Below are 23,184 nucleotides of genomic sequence, written 5' to 3' on the forward strand. Positions count from 1 at the left end.
GAAAAAAAAGGGTCCTTAGGTATGAGAGTATAACTAATTGCAAAAATCTTTTTAAGACGCCATGCACTATTAATCCTCTAGAAGGAATAAAGGATTTAGATTAGGCACCCACAGCCTGCCACGCAATGCTAACTTTAGCATTATCAGCATGCCACTTCTGCAAAGCTTTTTAAATAAAGAAGCTTATCAGAAAGTACACAGCTATAACATCACATTACTCTGCAGCAGATTGAATTGCATGAATGCTGGATTTGAGGAAACTCTTCAGCAAATATAATCAACAAGCGCCGTTTGCAAAGGAAACCGTGTATTTGAGTTTCTGCTCCGAGGCTGCTCTTGCAATAAGGCTAATGCACATGAATGGTAAATAGACCCTGGGAAGGATGGGAGGCGATGAGATTAAGGCCACATCGACTGGGTGCGGCTAAAGCTTTGGCATCATCAGCACGTCACTTGAGGATGTCAGCATGTCAGGCAATGTGAAAAGCTTTAATAAAACACTCCTGATTACATTATCCTACTGAAAATGCCTCTCTTTCTCATTATGTCACACAGCGGGCTCATGTTTAAACAGATGTTGACAGATGTGCAAAACTGAATTCACTAAATTGCTCAGTGGGTTTCTTGTCTTTATTACTTACGCTCACTTCCTTTAGCTGTTTTAAGAGTCACTGTAATGTTCTTACTTCATTTCTGTTGCTTGCTGTTTCTTGTTGATTTTTCCTTTTTGCCAAATACTTTCCTCCCTCACACTGGTTTCTCCTCCAGACTGAGTTCAGCATTAGCAAGTAACCAGTCCCAGCCCTGCAGCAGTCACTGGGGACCCATTAGCATGGCGAGCTTGAGCCTTTCCAGAACTGTGACGCGTGACTGTGTCTGGTTTAGGGTTTTAAACCACCTGCTGTCTGATCCAAATCTGGGATAGCTAGCTGGACGGATGGAAATGGTAATAACATGGTGAATGATGGGGAGGATGGTAGATGCTCTGTGTGAGCGTCTGAGTGTGGGAAAGACAGTGAGACAAAGAGAGCGAGAGTGGGGCATTTTTGTTTGTTTGCTTATTGTTTTTTCTAGGAGCCACAGTTGACCATGACCTCCAGTGTTCTGTTGCATGAAAGTAGAGAACCACATCTGGTAACTTGATGTGTGTATACGTGTGTGTGTGTGTGTGTGTTTGCTGATTATGTGCAAGTTGAGTATCCCATCTGGCAGAGAAAAAAAAAAGGCTGAAGCCTGGAGCAGTTCAGGAGGAGGCTGCTGTTACTCATCTTGTGAAGATACCCACATCTGTTTAAGACTGAGGAAAGTAAACAACAGAATATTTGCTAATGGAAAAAAAAACAAACTACAACATTTTAAGAAAAGAAAATCGCATTTCAAGTAGCCCTTTTATTGTGGGTTGTGTGTAGTCACGTGGCCGTTAAAATGGGTTGTATCTTTCATAGCTGAGTGCATCATGTCAGCCTGAGGCAGGTGTCCAACCCAGAGGACAAGAACAGCAAAAATAGCACAAACACTTGGGCACAGATCTTAAGCTGAGAGGTTTAGTCCCTCACAAATCAGTGCTTTGTCTCCTTTTCTGGCTGTTTTGGTCATCCAAATGAATATTTTATTATTTAGTTTTCAAATGGTTCTCCAAGTATGGTATATTATTCTCTTATAGGCTATATTCTGTTGTAAAGAGTGTAAATGTTGCCTAAAGTGTTAAAACTATCCATCATTGTTTATGGCCATTCATCTCTGTCATGGTTTGTTTGGAAGGTATCAGGGCAGCCATGGATTTTTGTGTGTAACACCATTTAAAATGCTGAAAACTATTACTATCTGAATAATAATCTACAACCTCCACGACCTACACAACCTATTAGCACATGGCTGGATTATGGCAAATTTGGAAAACATCCTTCAGTGTGAAGGCAGTCATAACATTGCTACATGCTTAATGTTTGCTATATTTCATGTTCCTGAGACACTTTCCTACACCTTCACCACCCTCTGTACACCCACCCTGGGACAATTCTCCTAGGCCACTTCAGGCCATGTCAGGATGCAGCTACGTAGTAGAAGATAACACCAAGGTAGCACAACACTGCCACCACAGGCATCACGTTTCTGCTAGGTTGTTTCTGTGAGCATGGTCATAGCCCAGGCATGAGACCAGTGTGTTCAGTCCTGCTTCAAATTCTCTTCAAACCAAGCCACATTGGGATCCAAGTCATGGATAAACTGGCACTGCTGCCACCATGATGATAAACCACAACAACCTCAGTACAGAGGTTTTGTGCTTGTTCAAAACCAATGTGGACTCATCAAACTATCACATGTAAAGAAGGGTCATCTGTGTTCTTAATGTGTCTGAAGACCTCGCCAAGACCCCGCAAAGACCACCTACGTTCTGGTTGATTTTTTTTTCATCATAGTGGGTTCTTCAACCTGTATACAGGGGACCTTACTGACTCTAAGACTTATCAAGCATTGAATATGTGCCTTTAAAATATAATGTTTTTTTCCCCTGTGTTTGTGTAGATCTTTTCTAAACACAAAAAATAAAATAAATAAATAAATATCCATATAATAATTAACATTTGACTCTCAGTTTCTACCAAGCTGACTGATTAGAGTGCACACACTTGGCAATGTGCCACCCATACCATGTTGTTATTCTGTCCACCACCTGGACAAACCTTTCTATTGACCTCGTTCTGGGGCTCATTTTGATTTGTCACTCGTACTTAACTCTCTAAATTGACTGAATTTAGCTGCTTGTTGAAGTTGTGTGCTGTAGGAAAAGAGTTTCATATTCGGATCTTAGTTTTAACAGAAAGGAGGGATGAAGAGATACAATCAGCGCTATTTCCAGAAACACTGATTTATTTAGGGATGACATCTCAAGGTTATCTTTTCCTTAATGTTTTTTTTTCTTTTAATTTGCAGAACTGTGCCACCACTCTTGATTGGAATTTTTACTGAAAGGTTCAAAGGCTTTTCTCCTGTTATTATTAAAAGTGACACAGGCATCACAAAAAATATTAATTAGATTTTGGGGGGGGAACCCAGTTATTCTTCTTACCCAAGTCAAATTTCAACAATGTTGGCTGAAGTGGCTCCTTTTTAAATGACTTTTAAGCTCTGTTTGTATACTTCGACCAGCAATAGTTGGGGGTCATGAGTCTGCAGATTTTATTTAGTGGGTTCAAAGCTGAAAGGTTTAGAAACAACTGCAATAAATTATTACTGAGTGATAAAAATTGGGATCTAGTTTATCCATATGTGGTTCTGCTCTTTGTGAAAATGTGTTAAGGGCTAAAAATAAAAATGTGGAGGTTGTATCCACAGCAGGATCTATTACTTCCTCTAGTTTAGCTTTTGTGTATTCATTAAGAAAGTGACTTAAATGTCAAGTAATACCCAACTTTTGTCTGCTTCTGGTTTTCTCCTCAACCAAAAACAACATCTTGATCTGTATTTCATCTTTAAGAGACGGACCAAGTGGAGTGGTCGAACCTGTTTTTGAGGCCGTTTTGTGCAGTTGTCCAAAAATAAGGCTGCTTTCTCTGAGTCTGGTTTGCATGAGCTGGTATTCTTTGTGTCTAATTCAACAACAGCAGTTAATCATGACTTTAGACCTTTGCAGCATGGGTGCCAGGATGAGACAGTTTTCTTCATCTGCAGTCGCCCCCACCCCCAGCAGAGGCAGGCACACCATGTACTTGGCACAGGAAGTGGTGGTATCACATTGTGTGTCACAGCCACACAGTTATATTAAATGTGAGAGGTAGACCTGCAGTCTGGGAAATATGAGTCAGGCTTTGGTTTTGAAAACTCCGCAAAAAATCATCACATTTTTGAAGAGGATTCGCTTCTCTCCTTCTTCCATTTTGATATAAATAGGAAGAAAGACATAAAGAAAGAAATATGTCAGAATACACTGCTGAACTTATTTTTGGAGGTTGCTTTTTGCCCCTCGCTGTTACAAAAACAGAAACCAATTACTTGATGTCTTATTATCAGCTCAGTGCATTTAACACGGTAAAGGCTTGTCCTTCCTTGTTTTATTTTTATCCTCCTCCATTACTGCTGTTTTGTTTCCTGCTGGGTTTTTGCCCTCGCTTCCTGAAAGCAGTTTGTTTTCTAGCGCACGAGGCTGCTGAACAAACAGCAAAGTCAATTTGGGCTAACTTGTCAACCGAACCCAGTGTCGGTGACAATTATGAGCTCTTTTAGGAGAGAAAAGGTCAAACCTTTGTGTAATTACAAACTGTCGTTCTATACGAGTGATCCGTCAACAGATTAAGACACTGTCCAAAGATAAAAATAAGAGTGTTTACAGTAGAAGCACGTCTAATGGTGTAGATAACGTGCATTTGTACCATGCGTGATTTTAAGCTATGTCATTTATTCAGCAAATCAGAAAAGAGAACAGACGATCAGAATATATGTTGTAAAATAAAGTAGTTTAAATTTTACATGCAGAGCAAAATATAGAATCTAACACATTAGTATGTTACGACTGTCTCTTTTTGCCTTTGAATCCAGTGATGGGTATATATGAGCTGGGAGGAAGGCATAATCCATGTGCTCACTGCTGAAAAATCCACCTTATTAAAATACAACAAACTTCAGTCTTCTGCACAATTGTCAGATGAAACACAAATGAATGCAAAACTGCATTCATTAGAATTTTGCAGACTATGCAAGAAACTCTGGATGCTATTTGACTGCAAAACATTTCTCTTTTCTGTAAACTGGTCAGAATTCTTTTTACTGACACCAACAGCTTGTGAAATGCACAACCAAAACAAGATATTTAACTTAAGGAATATGAAAGAATACTCTCAAATTAATTATGTTATGCAGAATAAATTGGTGAACATAATTAAATTAGATTATATATATATATATATATATATATGGATATATCAAAAAGGAGCCAGGTATGATCAATCTACAGCAAGTAGTGGAGTCAGCCTCTTCCTCTTAAAGCCGCTGTGGTAAAGTCGTAAGCTTCTCAATTAGCTCAAGATTGGTTTGAGTGAGTCAGGCTCATGTAATAATGTCAAAGTGGTTAAGCCCCCGGGCATCTTTAAAGAGCTTTCAGCTGCCACACAGCGAAGAGGGAGGAGGAGGGGAGAATTGAAAGAAGCAGGGATTGACACAGAGAGTGATGAGACCTTTTTCTGCACAACTAGTTGATAGAGGGGGTGGAGGGAAACCTGATTAGGTTAAAGTGAAACACACAGGGACAATTAAGAATGTGCAAAAGGGAGAGACAAAAAAAATAAAATAAAATAATAAAAGGAAGTCAGTGATCTCACAAAGGAAAACACGCAGCCTGTAGTCAGAGATGAGTAAGCTTTATTTTCGTGGATTTGCTAATGCCTGAGTTCTTCCAAAGCCTCTGGTGGTGGTTCACTCTTCAGAGGAGTTTCCTGTTGGTTTTCCGAGTTACACTAAAGAGGAGTAACAACGTGTGTGTTGTTACGGGTGACACACTGAATCCTACATGGTATTTTTAATGTGATGCATTAAAACTTTGGGCGGAAATAAGACGGGAAACACTCCTTTTTGAGTCTCTGTGGGCTTTAAGAGCTCCCGTCACATCAGACTTTAGGCTCGATAAAGGTGGCATCGAGACTAAAATCCTTCAAGCTTTACTTCAGTCGGTAGTAAATGTGCTATGTTTCATGCCAACTCACAGCTTTTATATTTCCCCCCCCCAAAAAAAAATCAATCTGTCATCCTTGGCCAGACAGATTTGTCCTAAGCCAGGTTGAACAGAAACTGTGCCACAGTAAAGAATATTTTTTTAGCCCTGGAAAACGAGTGTGCATCCTTTTAGGGAGCATTCATAGTGTTTATTCTTATCACACTGATTGCTTCTTCTACCACGGTAATTAAACAGTGCTCACCTGTGAATCCTCAGGATTAGTCGAACTCCAGTGAGGAGCGCATGGCTGTTTAGTAATCAGCCATGAAAAGTCAGAGAAACTCACAAACCTCCGCCTCATCTTGTTTTCTCCTTGAATCAGGTAAATCTTACCCAACCTCAGCTGCAGAACACTTCCAATGGCACATTTTGCAATCAGTGAATCACCTGCTGACATCCTGCAGATGGCTTACTGACTCAAAATAGCTTCTGGAAAATGACAGTTCGAGCCAGCTTTCTTTATAGCAATACTTAACAATAGCAACGCAATAGTTTGTCTGATTGGGAATGAGTTGGCAAACATATTTGACCAATTATTAGATTTAAATCAAATCTTTTTGTTTGCAAAACAAAAAGAGGTTATTTTCAGGTTATTTTCTTGCATTTACATTAATTTATCATAATTGGAGCAGTCTTTTTTGCTCTTACAAAAGCCAACAATTGCTATGCTTGACTAAAGGACTTTGCTAGCTTTCTGCTTTTACACACATACACACACACACACAAGCCAGCCAGTTTAGGAGTAGAGACACACAATCCTAATGAAGTGATTCTGTGAAGAAAATAGCAGCGCTCTCTCTAAAAAGAGAAAAGTTTAGAGAGAAGACAAAAGTTTTCAATCAGCCTTTACAGCCTCCTACATGTTCATTGTTCTTATGGAGGATTTAAAACTTGTCTCATGTGACCAGTTATTAAAATTCCTGATGTGCACTGTCACAACAAAACTTTTACTCAGTCATATCCACTCAAATCTGTTCTGAAAGTATGTAAAATAATGGACTGAGGAACCCAATTTTTCAAATCCAGCTGACTTTTGATTCAGTCAGTGACCGCCCAGCAACACGCTTGGAATTTAAAGTTCTTATATGACTTGAGGGTGGGGGTTAAATAATGTGTGAATTGGCTTTTTTACAAAATGGTTTGGCAATATGGCTGCAAAGATGTGAGGCCTCTGGTCTTCCATAAATTGACCATTACAACTCTGTTGCTATCTTGTTTAGTGGCTCAGAGGTGTAACAGCAGCAGGTTGACTTCATCCCCTTCATGCTGCCTCGTTCCTTTGACACAACACTGAGACAAGAAGGTATTTCAGACTTGGCTTGAAAGTGTTTTGTGAAATGGGCTCATGACTACAGCAGCCTCATGTCTGTCGAGATTATTTAAATATGAAGTAACAAAGAAGGGATGCTGCTGCTTTTTTATGTTTTTACTTTTAACGTTTTAAAACACTTACTTAAAGATGCCTTTTTAAAAAGTTTGTTAAATGCCAAACTTATTTTATTTAAAGCGGTAAAAGCGAATGTATGCATCTTCTGAACGTTTCCTTGGCCTATCATCTACACAGGTGACAGGTTAAAAAAAAAAACAACATAACATGCTTTGTTTGGCATAGAAAAACAGCTTGATTGAACAAATACTCTAGAAATTGAGTTTTGTAATTACATATACATCGATGTTTGTAGTTTGATCGCTGTGTAAGTAAGAAAACCACATGGATAAATCTGAAACACTTTACGCTGTGAGCAGAAAATGCTAATCAACTTTTAATGGTCAGTGTACTTTGGGTTTATGCCTCCATATCAGGCTATCAATTGCAGCATATATTTTATTAAATATAAAATAATTTGGAAACCAATAATATAAATAACCAACAAAAACCTGTTTCCATTTTTCACAAATTCAAATATTGTAAACCAAAAATTCAAAGTTTTACAGACTTACCTGGGTTGTACAGGGTGATTGTTCTGTGGTTTTGAACACTGCCAAAGCAAACTGGATACAACTAACAACTAACAACTAACGCATTTAAACAGATTTACTTATTTATATAAGTTCATGTTGTGTTGTATATGTGACTCTGTTTTTGTGTATGACACAAAATATTGATGATTTATCCAGCTGAAGCTGTAAAACTCATAAATCACAAAAGATTTACATATAGAACTGTGTCTTGTTTGCTTCATTTGTCAAGCACCGACTTCCTTTTTTTGTAGGAAAAACATTAAGTTCCTTTTCATATCAGCCCAGACTCTATTAGGAATGACATGAATATGATAATGTGAAACTACAGCGTGCAGCAGCTGATTCTGTGGTTAATGGGATTTGTTCCATTTTACAGTTCAGACTAATTTACACAGACCGGTCTTCGCTGCGTGCAAAAATATAACCTCAGCAGAACAGTGTGAGTTACTCTTCTTTTTGTGCAGTGTCACACTGCCTCTGAGAGGCTTTATTATTGTTGCAGTGAAGCCAGAAGAGCCACAGACAGGGAACTGCCAATAAGAATGATACAGTATATGCTTCATCACAATTATTCGATTTCTGGCTGAAGTGGAAACCACATTTTCATTAATGAGTCAGAAACAAAAACAGCATAAGTATAAAAAGAAAATGTTCTTCTTATTAAAACAGCTTTAATTAAAGATTTTACTGAGCAGGACTGCTTTTGAAGCAATAATGTTGTGTTAGTTTTAGCAGGTATTACAGGCTCATGAACATTTAAATCACTTAATGCTTCTATATTTGTCTATATTTATTGTCTTATAAAAATATTAACTTTAAAGATAAATGCTCAACACCTCACACCTATTTACAACACATAAAAATATAAACAATTTAAAATATTTCCTTTTCTGTATTCAAGTATTCCTATCAGACCAATAAATTTAATCAATTAGTTTGTTTTGGAGGAAATGCTCACAACTACACAATTGACAAAAAGAAATCTCCTGTTGAGCCATCAAAAACTAGATAAAGCTTTTAAAGTCTATATAATATGCTTTTTTACTGATTTAGAATCTAATAAGTTAATGTTCCAGAAACACTTTATCTCTTTGTTTAGCTCATCTTCCCAAGAGTTTAATCTGATCTAATCTAGTTTAACCAATCAAAATCAATAGTTATACAGTATTTCAGTTTTAGATATGTTGGAACAAACATGCAGTATGTGTGGTCATGTCTGCTGAACTTTAGCATTATTTTGGCTCTGGTAATGATGACAGTAATCTGTAAAAACATTTACCAAGTTAAAATTGATGTTGTTGGAGGAAAGAAGTGAGTGAGAAGTGATGAAAGGTTAAAACTGTCTCTGCAGTGCGTCATTGCTTTTTTTTTTGGTCGGCCCTCTTGGGACCGTGTCACATATATGGAACCAGAGCTCTGAGACACTTCCAGATTCAGCTAAGACCTTCGCAGTAAGAGCAGCATTGTTTGTAGAAAAAGTCTGCATATGTTTATTTTACATTTATTCTGTGACATCTCAGTGTTTTGCCTGGTCGTTTAGGTTCCACAGTTTTGAAAACGTTTTATATTTAATCAGAAACAAGCTGTGTTCATAGTCATAAAGAGTCATTGATTTCTTCAACACCCGGAGGGTTATTACAGAAAGAGTTCCAGCAATAGACTGAATTTTTCTTGCATTACATTAAGTCCATGGTCCTAAGGATTGTAAGCTGTCAGATGATAATCAGAAAAAGGCTTGTGAAGTTTTAGAACTTTTTCCTCATTTGTCTTGGAAATACACTGAAATTAGAAATGCTTCAAGGGTTTTCTCAGGGTTTGTAGAAATTATATTAGCTTGAGTATTTAATCTCAACATAGCCATGTAAAATCTATTGAGCTGAGTATTTTAAACACGACAGAAAGCACCAATATGCTTCGTCTGTTCAAAGACTTGCAGGGAGTCTTTATCATAGTGGCTCAAATTCTCCAAACTTTTAATAATGTATTGCAATCATGAACTGACACCAGCTATGTTACACATGCTAAACTAAGCAAATAGCATGGTGTATCAGGCCTAAAAAAAATCTCTTTTCATTGTTTTTATCAAATAACATCATACACACACACTGTTGGTCTCAACGCAATAATGCTAAATCTCCATGGTGAGTCCCAGGAGTGATGTGACATACCCAATGTGTCACAGGTTGATTGAGTGAACTGAAAGGCAAAGTGTTCAGAGATACATCAGAGACACAGTGACATCTGCTTATCTCTACACAGGGTATCTCTTTTATTCATCCAACATAAAGGCAGTTGTCTAATTACTAAGCCCAACAAAGCTGCACAGTTAAAGAAGACGAACCAGTCGAGCGGTTCTACTAATACTACATCCTTTTTAGTGATTATTTGGTATCATTTTCTAATTATAAACTTGTCACATCCTTCACAGAGTTTTCTTTACATATATATATATTTATATATTTCAGCCTTGCTTGTTGTTTCACTTGTTCAGTTTCTGCTAATAACATAATTTTTGTTAAGCCAAACATCTGACATACACACACAAAAAAATAAAAATCATGACGCAAATTGTCGTGTATTCTTCAAGGAACACTTGTCCAATCAGTTTTCTGCTGATCTGCAGCAGATGCTTGAGCCAGTGCTAAAAGATTGCCCAGATGTCCGGGTAATGGCTGTTATCCTTGAGAGGAAAAACACACGGCCGCCTGCAGAGTTCATCGCATCCACTCGCTTCTTAGACAGAATTTCTTTGTATGCCCCCGTTGTCCCCATTTTTCACTTAAAAACGTTTACTGAAGCTGCATATTCTTTGGCTTCATCTCTGGGAAAATGGGATAATAAATCTAATTGGATTAAATTGTTTGCTAGATAAGAGTTTTTGAAGAGGAGAGGAAAAAGAGAACTTTCTAAACCAGAAAAGTTGTTGCTGCTATTTCCAGGTCAAACAGGCATGAAATCAGAATTCTGACGCATCCTGTCTTGGGGGATCTCAAACTGAAGTAACCTTCAATTAACTGCATGTCAGTGAGTCATATGTCACGGCTTCAAAATCGTTGTGAACATTTGGCATTTGATGTCTAAAGCCTCATTATCCATTTACATATTTGACTTGCAATCCTCTTTAAATCACTGCTATTGTGAAAAGGAAAGCAACAAATAATGGTTGATTTTGAAACCTGTTTAGCATGTCACGAATCCATAGCTGCAGACTGGTATAAATAGCAGAGGCTACTTAAATTAAAGTGTATCAACATGCATTCTGCTGTCACACTGGCTTAACAGGCTGTTGTTCCAGCTCAGTAGATGCAACACTTTGCCCTCCGTCCAAGTGGTCTTTCTTCATCTATGAATACCCCCCTGGGCTTTTACAGTAGGCCAGCTTGTTCTAGTTCTACTTTCCAACGTGCCTGTCCTCTCCATGTTTCTCTGTTAAATGTGATGTGCTTGCTGTCCTTTCACCGACCTCTCCGAGACAGCGCAGCCTGCAGCCGTTGCAGTGTAAGGGTGGCTCCGTCTGCATCCATCCGTCTTGTTTGCGTCTGTGAAATTTGATTCTCTCCTCTCGTGCAAGAATGCCGACTGACGTCCATCCATCTTTCGCTTCCCATAAATTGTAGACTGTTTGCTCAAATGCTGCTTGCATGACATTTGTTTCACTTAAGGCGTTGTCCTTCAGCCCACTTACTCTGTATCCCATGCTCGCTTTTTAAAAGACTCGTACCTCGCAAAGGGCCCCGTGATGCTTTGTCCAAGCCTAACAACATCACAAAGGCAGGCAGGGAAGGAGGTTCGACTTTTTGCAGACACCAGCTGCTTTAAATCAATAAAAAAAGGTGTTGAATTGAGAATTATTCTGGTTGCTGACATTACCTTCAATGGTAATTCAGACATCAGTATTGGTAATTCAGTTTATCAAATCATTGGTAATGTTATGGGCGTCAATAAGCAATAATTGGATGTGCAATATTCAGTTGCACATATAAATTTATGTTTCTCATTGGGGCTTGAAAATTGTCTTCTGATGTTCTCCTGCTGCAATACAAAGAGCAGATAGACTAATAAGAATAATTGCAGTTTAATGGATGCTACCTGCCAGATTAATTGGAAACTTGGGTTTCATATTGCATCTTTATTTTCACAGAAACTGCTACACATCTCCCCGGAAATGTTTATACTGCACAGTCCCCTCCCCACATGGGAAATAATCTTGTTATCAGTGGTTGGACTGATGTGAACGCTTGTAAAGTTGAAGCTTACCATTACACACAAAAAAAGCAGTGTACAGTACTATATTTAGAGCTCAGCCGGAGGTGGAAACTGGTGTCAGACAGGCACTGCAAAGTTTAAAAAATCCACTAGGAGTGGAAATAAGATGATTTGATCTGAAATGTAAACATGACTTTAAAACAGTTCATGCAAACACATTTATTTTACTTTTTACATTGCTGTTAATTTCCCATTTACATAGACTTTTACTTTCTTTTGCAAATAAAGCAGCTAGCTCTAGTACTTCTAGAGCAGCCTGTGGCACTTCCAGCAAAAAGATCGTAACATTTCTACTGAAATAATGGCGTAATAAAAAATTGACAGTAATGTAAAGCTTCATAAAATAGCTTCTGCATAAACCACCATAAAGTTTTTAAGACTGGAATCATTTTAAGGGAACAGCGATCCACTTTATCCACTTTAGTTTTAGCCCTGTTCAAACTAGCCATTAGCTCCTCAATCCAGTCAATCCTAAATTCAGTTTTTCCAAAGTGAAGTCTTTAAAAGTACTATATACAACGGTGGTTTTCAAAATTGGAGTAAGGACCCAACAGCCCATCATAAAACACCAAATGAAAGCCTTAAACTGATCTCTACCATTTAAATGAGGCTATAAAAAGCTGCCGGTGGTGTGTTTTAGCATAAGTGTTAGAAGCAATAAAAGCAGGAGTCATAATGGATAACAGAATGTTGATAATAATTGCTGGAACTGTTTGTGTTACCATGACACCTTAGTTTAACTCTTTGTACACTCCAACCAGTTGGGGTCACAAATCTCTGCCACTGAACCCCACTTCAAATAATCTAAAGTTGTTGCCTTGAATTGAATGACTGTCTGTAAACTTTCTGCCTGTCACAACATATATTTGTACAATACATGTTTAAAGTCTTACAGAATATTTGACAATAAAATAAAGGACCACCTATAGATCCCTGGCCTTCCTGTCCTGAACAGGATTTCATCTGGAGTCCCTAAAGTGTTCATACATAAAAAACAGTCAGTGTTTTTTTGTTTTGTTTTTTTAGCCAGATCACCCCGGGCAGTTTGTACAAAGTGCTGTTTGAACCTAGTTTGATGAAAGCAATACCATACTGCAAGATATCCTTACTAAGCACAGGCAGCAGTTGAGAGTCATCCCTGATTAAACATTTCTGAAGAAATAGATACACTGAACTAAACAGAAACACACCCATTACGTTACATGACACACAGAAGCGGCAGAATCTTAGATGATGAGAAATTATAAAAATACCAAAAGCCCACATGCACACTCAGATGCAGACACACAGTTGCAAATTGAAAATGGCCTTTAATATTATTGTTAATTTCATCACACCTTAATCAGTCACCTCATTTAAAGTAGGTACCAGATAATCCCCTTATCACTTCTAAGCAAATGAGATTACAAAACAAACACGCTGAAGACATGTCATGAGCAGTCCAACCCTTCGTTTCAGTCTTCACACGCTCTCGCTCAGTGATCTGTCCGTCCATCTGTCAGTGGAGCCCAAGACTCTGATTGGTGGTGCAAAGGAAGATTTCCTTCCCAGTTTCTCTCTTTTCAACTTTTCCTTCTCGTGCTAAGGCAGAAAAACAACCAGACAGAGCAGCAGGTGTTGTCTACGTTGACTTTCCGGTCCTCATTTACGTCTGTGTAACTGTGCAGGTGTGTGTGCGTCCCAGGATGCATGTTTGTGTGTGCTTGTGTGTGTGCCAGTGTGTGTTAGTTTATTCGTGCACATGCCCATGGGTGTGTACACTGTGGTCATTGTGTGTGTGTGTGTGTGTGTGTGTGTGTTAGTATTAGGCTAGTGCATTTCCTTTTTGAGCCAGATCCTGCAGAGCTGGCATGTTGCTTTCACAGTCAGCCTACGTTTTACCAGCAGTCTCCATTTATACCGTCTGCCACTTGACTGTTAAGGCTGAAACATATACAGAATCTCTGCTTTATAAAAAGCACAGCTGAAGGCAAGATATTGCACAAAAAACTGCATATTTGTACTCCTTTAGTTAATGTTCAGAAAACATCACAGTTGTGGATTTAGCGTGCAACACAGTAACACCTCCTCAAACTCACGTCAATGTAATTTTCCAGGCCCGATTAGGATACTGACTCATCTCTATGTGCAGGGTGCATTAAGTAAAAAGAGCCATATGTTATTTTTTCATTTATGTTTGTCAGTCCTGCATGGTAGTTTTTAGGAGTAACAAAAATGTTATCTGGATTAAAAGAATTAAATGTCAGAGTACTGGTATCCTTTTTTGTTATGGATGCTTCTTTGAGCATTAGCATCACAAGCTTCAGAGCTGTGCCACTTTAAAATCTTTGCCCTTCGCCAACTATCAGTACTTTGAAAAAGGTTTATTTATCTGACTCTTTTGGGCCCATGGCTGCTCACAGTCACTCTGCTGTCAGGAATCTGGGTGTTATTTCTGAATAGTGCTTTTTAATCAGACAAACCGAATAATACAGTTGTGAAATCAAGTTTTTTCTAGTTAAGACTTATTGCCAAGGTGAAGTCATATCTCCCTACCAAAAAACCTTGAGAAAGTGATTCATGCTTTCTTTAACCTCTCGCTTGGACTATTGTAACGCTCTGTATGTTGGTTTAAATCTCTTCATCATTTACAAAAAAACCAGAGTGGAGGACCTCATCTTTTAACAGGTACCAAAAATCATGAACACATAACCCCGGTCATGGCTTCTCTCCATTCACTTCCTGTCTGTTTCTGGGTTGATTTTAAGATTTACTGCTTGCTTTTAGTTCTAAAAGGTCTGGCCCTGTTATACCTATGTGATCTCCCTAACATCTGCACTCCAGTAAGAGCACTCTGGTTTACCAACCTTTTTTTCTGAGATGTTCCAAGATCCAAAATACACCAAATCTGTGGCATAGTTTACCTCTTCATGTACAGACTGCTGAGACCTTAAAATCTATGCTTAAGAGCCATATTTTTTCTTTGGCATTTGATTCAGGCAGATCTTGAGATCCAATCAGATCCGATGGTTTTTTATGGTATGTTTCTGTATATTTCTTTAGTGTTACTTGTTTGAATATTTCTTCTATTATTTTGCTTCTATTGTTCTATTTTTTTGTTTGACTGAATTCTGAAAGACTTTGGTTGGCTTTGTTTTTATGTCCCACAGAAAGAGGTTGACATTGACATTTGTTGTTTAAGGTTTTTTATTTTTCTGTAGCTTGCAAAAATTGCTTAAAAGTTCCCAGTTGAACCTTAGAGATCTTTCTGGAAGCAACACAGAAATCAGCATTGATGTTGTTAAAGTAAATTAGTTTACATTACCTGCAAATTAACTCAAGGTATAATGAAAGCTAGAAGAGAGATAAAGTCATTTTTTTCTTGCTCTGACTGTGCAATCCCTTAGGAACAAATATTTGATTGGGATCTTTTGGAGTCAAACTCATTAACATTCAAGAACAGAAACCTGGACTCCCTTGAGGGAGCTGTAATTTTAACTTATTCTGCGGTGCCAGGAGATGCTTCAAACAGGCTGTTTTTCCAACATAGCTTCCACCTGCTACCCCTCATGGAGAGAAAGATCAAACATGAAAATAGATCAAAAATGAAATAAGATGATAATCCTTAAAAAAATAATTTGATGATATACAGCAGAGCAGTTAAGTTTTGTTCTTTCTGTCTAAAGACCAACTATACCTGTCAATTTACAAAACCGCAGTTTTGTCAAGTCTAAAAAGAAAGTAAGTTTGGACAATTATCCATCCATCCATCCATTTTCTGTTTTCCTACTTAACCCTGTTCACCTGGTCACCAGTCCACCAATTTACCCTTACCATCAGTTAACTATAGACAGGTAGTTGTCTGTGTCGGTATGTGTGTGTGTTCATTGATTTGTCTGTTAGCAAAATATTTCATGAACCACTTGACAAATTTGAATAAAACTCAGGACGTAATCCTTTGACGTACAACTGATTAACTTTTGGACTCAGCTCGATTCAAGGTGGCTGCCACAGATAACTGAACAAACACAAAAATGTCTAGAAGTTAGTCAGTTTAACTGATAGTGAGTTGAATTTGGTGTGGTTGAAGCTGAGAGTCGTCCCCAACGCACATTTTGAGCACTAACGTTGTGCATGAAAGGCTGTTGGTGATTTCTTTACTAAAATGTTGTTTCATTTTTTTCTTTTTACAGCTGAAGTCAAATTCTGCTTTCTGCAATACTCCAACTTTGCTTCTCATTGAGTTTTACTAATTAAGAACACCAAACAAATAGAACATGTTCTCAGTTAACATCGATGCTCTTTACTGTAACACAGTATAAAGGTGTTTACTTCTTATGGATCATACAAAATATCTGTAGGTTTTTTTTTACTGTTTTTAGGTTCTTATTCATTTATGTCTTTAATATTTCCCCTCATGTATTAAGATATACTTTGCTGGTTATTAGTTATTACAAATCAAACTGAGAAGAATAAGGCAGCCCCTTGTTATCAGAACACATATACAGTATGTGTAGCTGATCCACCACATAAAAAAGCAGACAGAAAGACAGAAAGAAGCCAATAAAATGTTGTCAAATCAATAATTGCTTAACAAAAGGACACTTTAGAGAGAAAAGTAGCTATGACCTATTTATGGTTAGTCTGTCAAAAGCTAAATCATTGCATTACAGTACACTGCTGTGTTTAAAGCTGCTCCCAGTTAATAACACTTTGACCCTTATTTAGGGGCCATTTTTAAAATGAAAGCTAACTAATGAACGACATAAAACGCACATGCTCTTGCCTTTGCTGTTACAGTGGCCACACTAGATTTTGTTCCAGTGTTTGCCGCCTGCCTGCTCCCAAGTCATTCAAATAATTATAACATTCAGATGATTTGAGAAATGCGTTTGTGAATCTTTCCGAAAGCGTTGCCACGCTGCCTCTCTTCATCTCCATACTTAAAAAGCCTCCCATCTGCTCGCCGAACACTGCAAATTGTATAAGGAGGAGACGTTCTGGTGCTCATCTTGAGGAAATGGCCCAACAGATTTCTGAAGGACTCTCATGTCTGCTGGCCTTTTCATCAGCCGGTTGCCCTGCAGCTTTATTCAGTTTTGGCAAGAATTTTTAAGCCTGTTGTACAATTTACATTCTGGAGTCACAGCTATTGAATAATCATTGCTTTTTTAACAGATGAAAATTGATTACATAGAATCCATTTATTGCAGGTTGTTCCTTTTTAATAGTAGACGAATGTAATTTATTTAAAACTATGGGTGGCCTTTCCTGTGACTGTTTAAGGAAGATCTTAAATGAATAAAATCCGATTGAATTTAGGATCAATCTTTTAAAAATGATTTAAAGTATTTACACACATCGGAACTGGTGCATTTGAAGTCATGGTTCGTTTCCTGCAGAGACATTTTTTTTGTACATTTTTCTTTCAACGTCTAAATGGTATTTTACCGACACAAACAAAGGAGGTGCAATCTCCATGCTCATTTTGGCTTGAAATTGCCCTGTGTTAAAACCGGCTCTTCTTGCAACCACAGAGTAATTGTCCTGATTTTAGCTGGCAAATGCAGGAGCACACAGACCTCTCAGAACATGAACAAAAAATTAATACACTACAAGTGTGGCCACTTTTATTCACTCCAGACTGAAATTTGCATTGTTTCATATTTTTGTAGGACAATCAAGGACATTTGTCAGTAAAATACAACTCAGGTTTTCACTTACACTAATGTAGTTAAAGGCCTATCATCCGAGTTGTAGACAAAGATTATCTTGTGTTGAGAAATGACACAGTTGTAGCCGTTTTGGTCAAACCTTGAAAATACTGTCATGCATGATCTCATGCGAAATTATAAGATTTCAGACTCAGAGAATGTTAGGGAGGACTCTCAGCTACTATTACATCAAATTGTAACTCAATATTTGTAAAACTGACTTAGTTATAATGATTTTTGTGCTAGCTAATGTTGATTAGCTGTGGCAATCTTGAAATGGACTGACTCCAAAAATGAATCAGTTGTAGAAATATATATTCATTAATTACTTTCTAAAAGTTTCATTAAAATCCATTTGCCGGCTCATGGTATATTTGGCTGACAGACAGACACACAAACACACAGATGCGAGTAAAAGCGTAATCATCCTCCTTCTCCTTTTATCAGCAGGCGATAATAACAGAAAACGTGAGCTGGAGTTTTAAAGGAAGTGATGCTATGCTTGGTGTACAAGCTGCCAGCAACAGTTTGCACATTTTTTATACACCTGCACATCTGTGGCTCCTCCTCCATAAGTAATAATGTCTACTTCAGAAGCAGGTTTTGAATTTACAGATATGGTACTCATTGAGAAGGATGGCACAGCAGCAAATAAAAGTACTCTTTTGACACTGCTGGATATGTTTTGGGTCTCCTAAAGTCTTCAGCAGCTCCTTTTTTGTTGTTTGGCTCAACAGTGACAGATTTTCTTGATTTCTTGGTGTGTTTTTTTTTTAAGCAATTCTTGCCTTCTCGTTCTCTGTCTTTTAAAGTACTACTTCAGACTTTTTCGTCATTTTTTAAAATCCAGTTATTGCCTGTCTAGGAAACCATTCAGCATGAAAGGCACCAAACTCGACAGAAAATAGGAGATTAGACAAATCAAGCAAGACCAAAGCAGTGTCAGTGCAAAATCACACATCACAAGTGAATGTTTAATGTTTATTGTGAAATACTGTAGATAATTTGAGTTTGGTGTCTAGGCTTTGAAGCCATCATTCCATTACCATGTTGCATGTCATGCCATAGAGATATGAGAGTATCTCAGCATCCCCCATCACCCACACCTTCATGTCCCCTGCACATGGTTCTCTATAGCGCAAAGAGGGTGTCTTTCACTCCGGAGCCCACAGGTGGGTGTTAGGGTGGTGGAGAGGCTGGAAATGAGCAAGTAGCAACAGGGTGTGTACAGGCGGGGAGTAGCAGCAGCAGTAAACAGCAGTGGTGGCAGCAGAGTGTAGCAGGAAGTTTACCAGCTTAACTAAATCACCCAGATTGGTAAACTAAGTCATAGATTGTACATATGTGGACCACTGACTGGAACGTGGATGATGAACCGACCATCCCTGCGGACTGGTCCCAGTACAAGCTTTAAGTTCTGCACACGCCAAATAAATAAACAGAACAGTTCCCTTGGAAAAAAAATACTCCACAGATTTTTTATAGATGTTGGCTTCAGTTGCCAGCAGGTTGTGTCATATCTTCACATCAGCACAACCCCCATCCTAAGCTAGCATGTTGGCGAAATGACTCCCTTAAATCAGGAAGAAGTCTCTTGCAGAACCAGGCTTCACAATGTGTCATTTCAACTAATAGCTCTTTTAAAATCACTTTGTTGATGCAAAGATGTCATGTAATATCAGTCAAACTCTTATCATTAATCATTCTTTGCAAATGTAGTTAAAGAATTTTTTAAAACTACATCTTTAAAACTATCAGAGTATGACAGTAGTGCTTCATTCCTTGATTTGTCCTCATTTTTTTTGCATGAAATAAATTACTTGAAAACAGTCTGGTAAATTGACTTCATGATAAACGCAGTAAGTTTCCAAAGAAAAATTTTAAATCCCAGAAAACTGTTGTTCAAAAACCCTTGACACTATAAGAAAAAGTCTTTCGAAGCCAAATATAAAGACAAAAATAGAGCGGCCGGGGCCTTTTCAGTAGTCCTATAGGCTGTAATTAAGTTTTGTTCTACAGCACAGTGCAGTGTGTTCATGTTCAGAGTGCATGATCATTAGCTCGACACAATTAAAATATGTCAAACACAGCTGCAGTTCTCAAATATCAGCGGATTGGATTTATCTGCACAATCAAAAACATTTAATTTCACCCAACCGTTTCTCAATTAAGACCAAACTCGTACTGCATGCATGAGAGGCGTCAGATGCATTCTGTCAGACAGAGTGACTTTCCCCAGGCGCTGAGCAGACATCTATAATGCATTTCCCACATAAAGAGCTCAATCAGCAGATCCCTCCAGCCCATACCTCAATCAGTTTCCCAATCTCATTTCTAATTTATTTTACTGTGCCACAACAAACCCTGCGCCGTGAAGTGCAGTTTGACATTAATCCCTCAAATCTGCAGCGAGCACCGAGGCGAGGCGAGAGGAGGTTGGCACCAGTCCCATTCACAATTCAGATCCCGAAACTCCATGAAGTGCCTTGAAGTGCCTTTCATTTGTCTTTCATTCAAGGTTCACCTGAGCTTTCTGAATGGGTTTAAAACTGTGAATCTGTTCTCTGAGGAGGTGAAAGGAAGCCTAATGGTACTCAGCTTCAACTGTACACGGGAAAAGTAACAAAGGAGGGGAATTGGCTTTGTCCATTACCATTTATTGTTTTTGTCAGCGGGGGGAGGTTTCCTTCCGATCAATTTTATTCTGTCAAATAAATTCAGCCGTCTTTGATGTGGGCTGTGTTGGATTATGTTCCTGCTCTTGTTATTTAGACTCTTTTGAAAAGCACTTCGATTTGAGACAACCTTTCACACTGTTAGGAAGTGTGTTTTCTTGACATTTTATTGAAAAAGGTCACAGCAATTTTGAGGTTTGTGTTTGTTGGTTCTCAAAAAAAAAAAAAAAAAATCAAAGCTGACCACTATTGTGTAAGGGGTTTTGACCAGTTTTATAATTTTACAAGTGCTGTGGATGTTTTGGGCAAACTTTGTGTCAATAGCAGATTATGTCACTGAGGGACATGACCTTTTGTGTTGCCTTCACCCTGCAGCGTCATGTTGTTAAAGCAGAGCGTACCGAAAATTTCACATAGTTCAAATGTTTTATTTTTCGTTATGACTTTAAATTTAGCTTACTTTTGTTGCTTTTAGTTTTGGTTTGATCACATCGTATACTGCAAGAGTTTTGGCTTGACTTAAGTTAAGACCACATCAAAGCCAGTTTTGAGATGTTTTAGTATTTGAAATGATTTAGGTTTTTAAAGTGAGATTCTGTGGAACAAGTGTAATCTTGTTGTAGGTTACTATTTGAACAACCTCACACACTAAAACTAAAAACTGCTGGATTATTTTGAGAACTCACTTGTTGGGTCATAGGTTGGGTTGATTTGACCAAATATTGGGTCATAAAATTGGACCCAGTGGTTAGGACAGAGATGAGTGTGTTATTCTTCACCATCCACAATTTAAAACCAGAAGTTCACCAAACTGAACCAGACTGGACCTCTGTGTGATGTAATGAGGTAAAGAACAGCTTAAGGAAATATTTAACCTGGTTGGCTTTGTTAAAAACTTTACTTTGCTCTAGATTGTGAGTTTGGGTTCTTAATATAACAGTAGTTGGTGCGAGCTAGCTGACGCTAAAAGCTTCTAGCCCCAGCTACCTAACACCAACCCAACTTGTATTTATCTAATACCCCAAATTTTGGGTTGTTCTTTTTAACTCAACTGCTTAGTGGCTAAAATTAAACAAATATGTAATTTTAACTATATTCTTGGGTAGAAAATTTAACCCAATACGCTAGGTCAAACTGAACAAAACTACACAGGGTTGGCCAAATTTGACTCCATGCTGTGTCACAAATTGGGTTGTTTTTTGTACTTTGAAGAGATAAAGTTTAATTTTAATTTTGACAAGATTAACAAGCTAATGGCTAATCAGTCTTGCTAAAGTCTTCAAACAACTCAAACCTCAAGTTTTTTAATGGTTCTTACAAACACTATTTTTATAAACCTTTGCAGTTGGTGGATATTTACATAGATTTTTTGGTTTTCTGTTTGCTTACAGCAGCAGCAGCTGGCTGTAGCACTTTTGATGCAGCCTGGCACATGTCTGGCAGAAGTATTTCTGTTGGATTAACCATGGTAATATCCTGGCCTATATTTTAACATTAGAAAACACATTTTTAGATATTATCTGGCTTAATCATATTTCTTTTAATTGTATTACAATTAAAGGCCTATTTTTTCCTTAAAGAATTGCTAATCACCCGCTGCCTTTTGTGCCGAAGTTTTAAACTGAGATCACCTTGTGTTGAGAAAGCACAGAGCCGTTTGGGTCAAATCTTGAAACTAACGTTCTTTGTAGAGCAGACTGTTTTATGCTGATTTGATGCCTGGGCCTCACTCACACAGAAAGATAAGTGTGTGAAAGACGTCCTCCTGTACGGCCTTGAACCATTCTTGAGAGTAAACTCAGTTGCTTGAGTGCAAGTTTGCAATGATTGCGCACCAAAGACAGATGTAGACAATAGAGGCTGAATAAAACAAAACACTTTTAAAGCAGGTTTGTTTTGCAAAGGTCACATTGACTTAAAGTGACACTGTGTTTTTACTCTCTGTGTTCTATACACAACAATCTAGAGCCATTTGCCTAAGCCGTAGCTAATATTTATTTTCAACGCATTTTTGACACTTATTTGGCATTAAATTCCTCTGTGTGCTTCGGCGTTCAAGACAATAAGGCAGCAGTGTTTTAGTGAGTTTCTTTGAGGGAAGCCTTCCTTTTTAAACCCCTGCTCCGAGATCTGCAGGGAGTTTATTTTACTCCAAACAAAAGATGCGAAAAATATGAGACCAGAATAAAAACCTTGTACCTTGTAGACATGTTTCTGTGTTATCTACAAGCAAAACTCCAAGAGGAACTGCTGCACTTTCATTTGCATCAAATTGTATTTGCATCCCCCCCCTCCCCCCATCCTCTTGGTATAATCAAATGCTTCCATCAGTTGGATTATTAAAATGTTAATCCAAGAGTGTGAGCTTGATGTGTGTAAAGGAATGAAACCAAGACATAAACACAAAGGCATTTGAAATGTAGCGCAGACATTGTGCTTTTCAACACGCTGAATATTTTAATACTTGCGGGAGTGACGAACAAAAGGGATCTTAGGGAATTTTTGAGGGAAAGATGAATCCATAATACAAAAACAGAGTTCTGGGATGCACTTTGATGGACGACTCCAGAGAGCTGCTCTGCCACAGATTTTATGCGGCACTTGTCAAAGTGAAGCTGAGAAGCTTGAACTCCTCCCTGGCACTTTATATCGGCAACAAGAGATAAAAGGAAGCTGTCCATAAGTGCAGACTCTCAGTCTTGTGTCCAAGAATCTCATGGTTTTTAACTGGGGAGAGAATGACTGCTCACAAAGACCAGGGTTGAAAAAGAGTTAAACATTGTTTTAACACTGCTGATGGTTTAAAAGCATCTGGGCTGCAGATAAGAAGAAAATGGCTGTGATTGAAATGTTTTAGAGTTTGTTTGTGCCTCCCCCCCCC

General features: G+C 38.1%; 1 protein-coding gene across 9 annotated transcripts in view; it reads left to right on the top strand.

The window, feature by feature from the left end:
* The window catches only part of dlgap4b (discs, large (Drosophila) homolog-associated protein 4b), a 108,313-nt gene that overhangs the window by 43,885 nt on the left and 41,244 nt on the right, over positions 1 to 23,184 (top strand). The gene's annotated exons all lie outside the window — the stretch shown is intronic.

Source organism: Kryptolebias marmoratus, linkage group LG4 (genome assembly GCF_001649575.2).
Source record: "Kryptolebias marmoratus isolate JLee-2015 linkage group LG4, ASM164957v2, whole genome shotgun sequence".
Taxonomy (NCBI): Eukaryota; Metazoa; Chordata; class Actinopteri; order Cyprinodontiformes; family Rivulidae; genus Kryptolebias; species Kryptolebias marmoratus.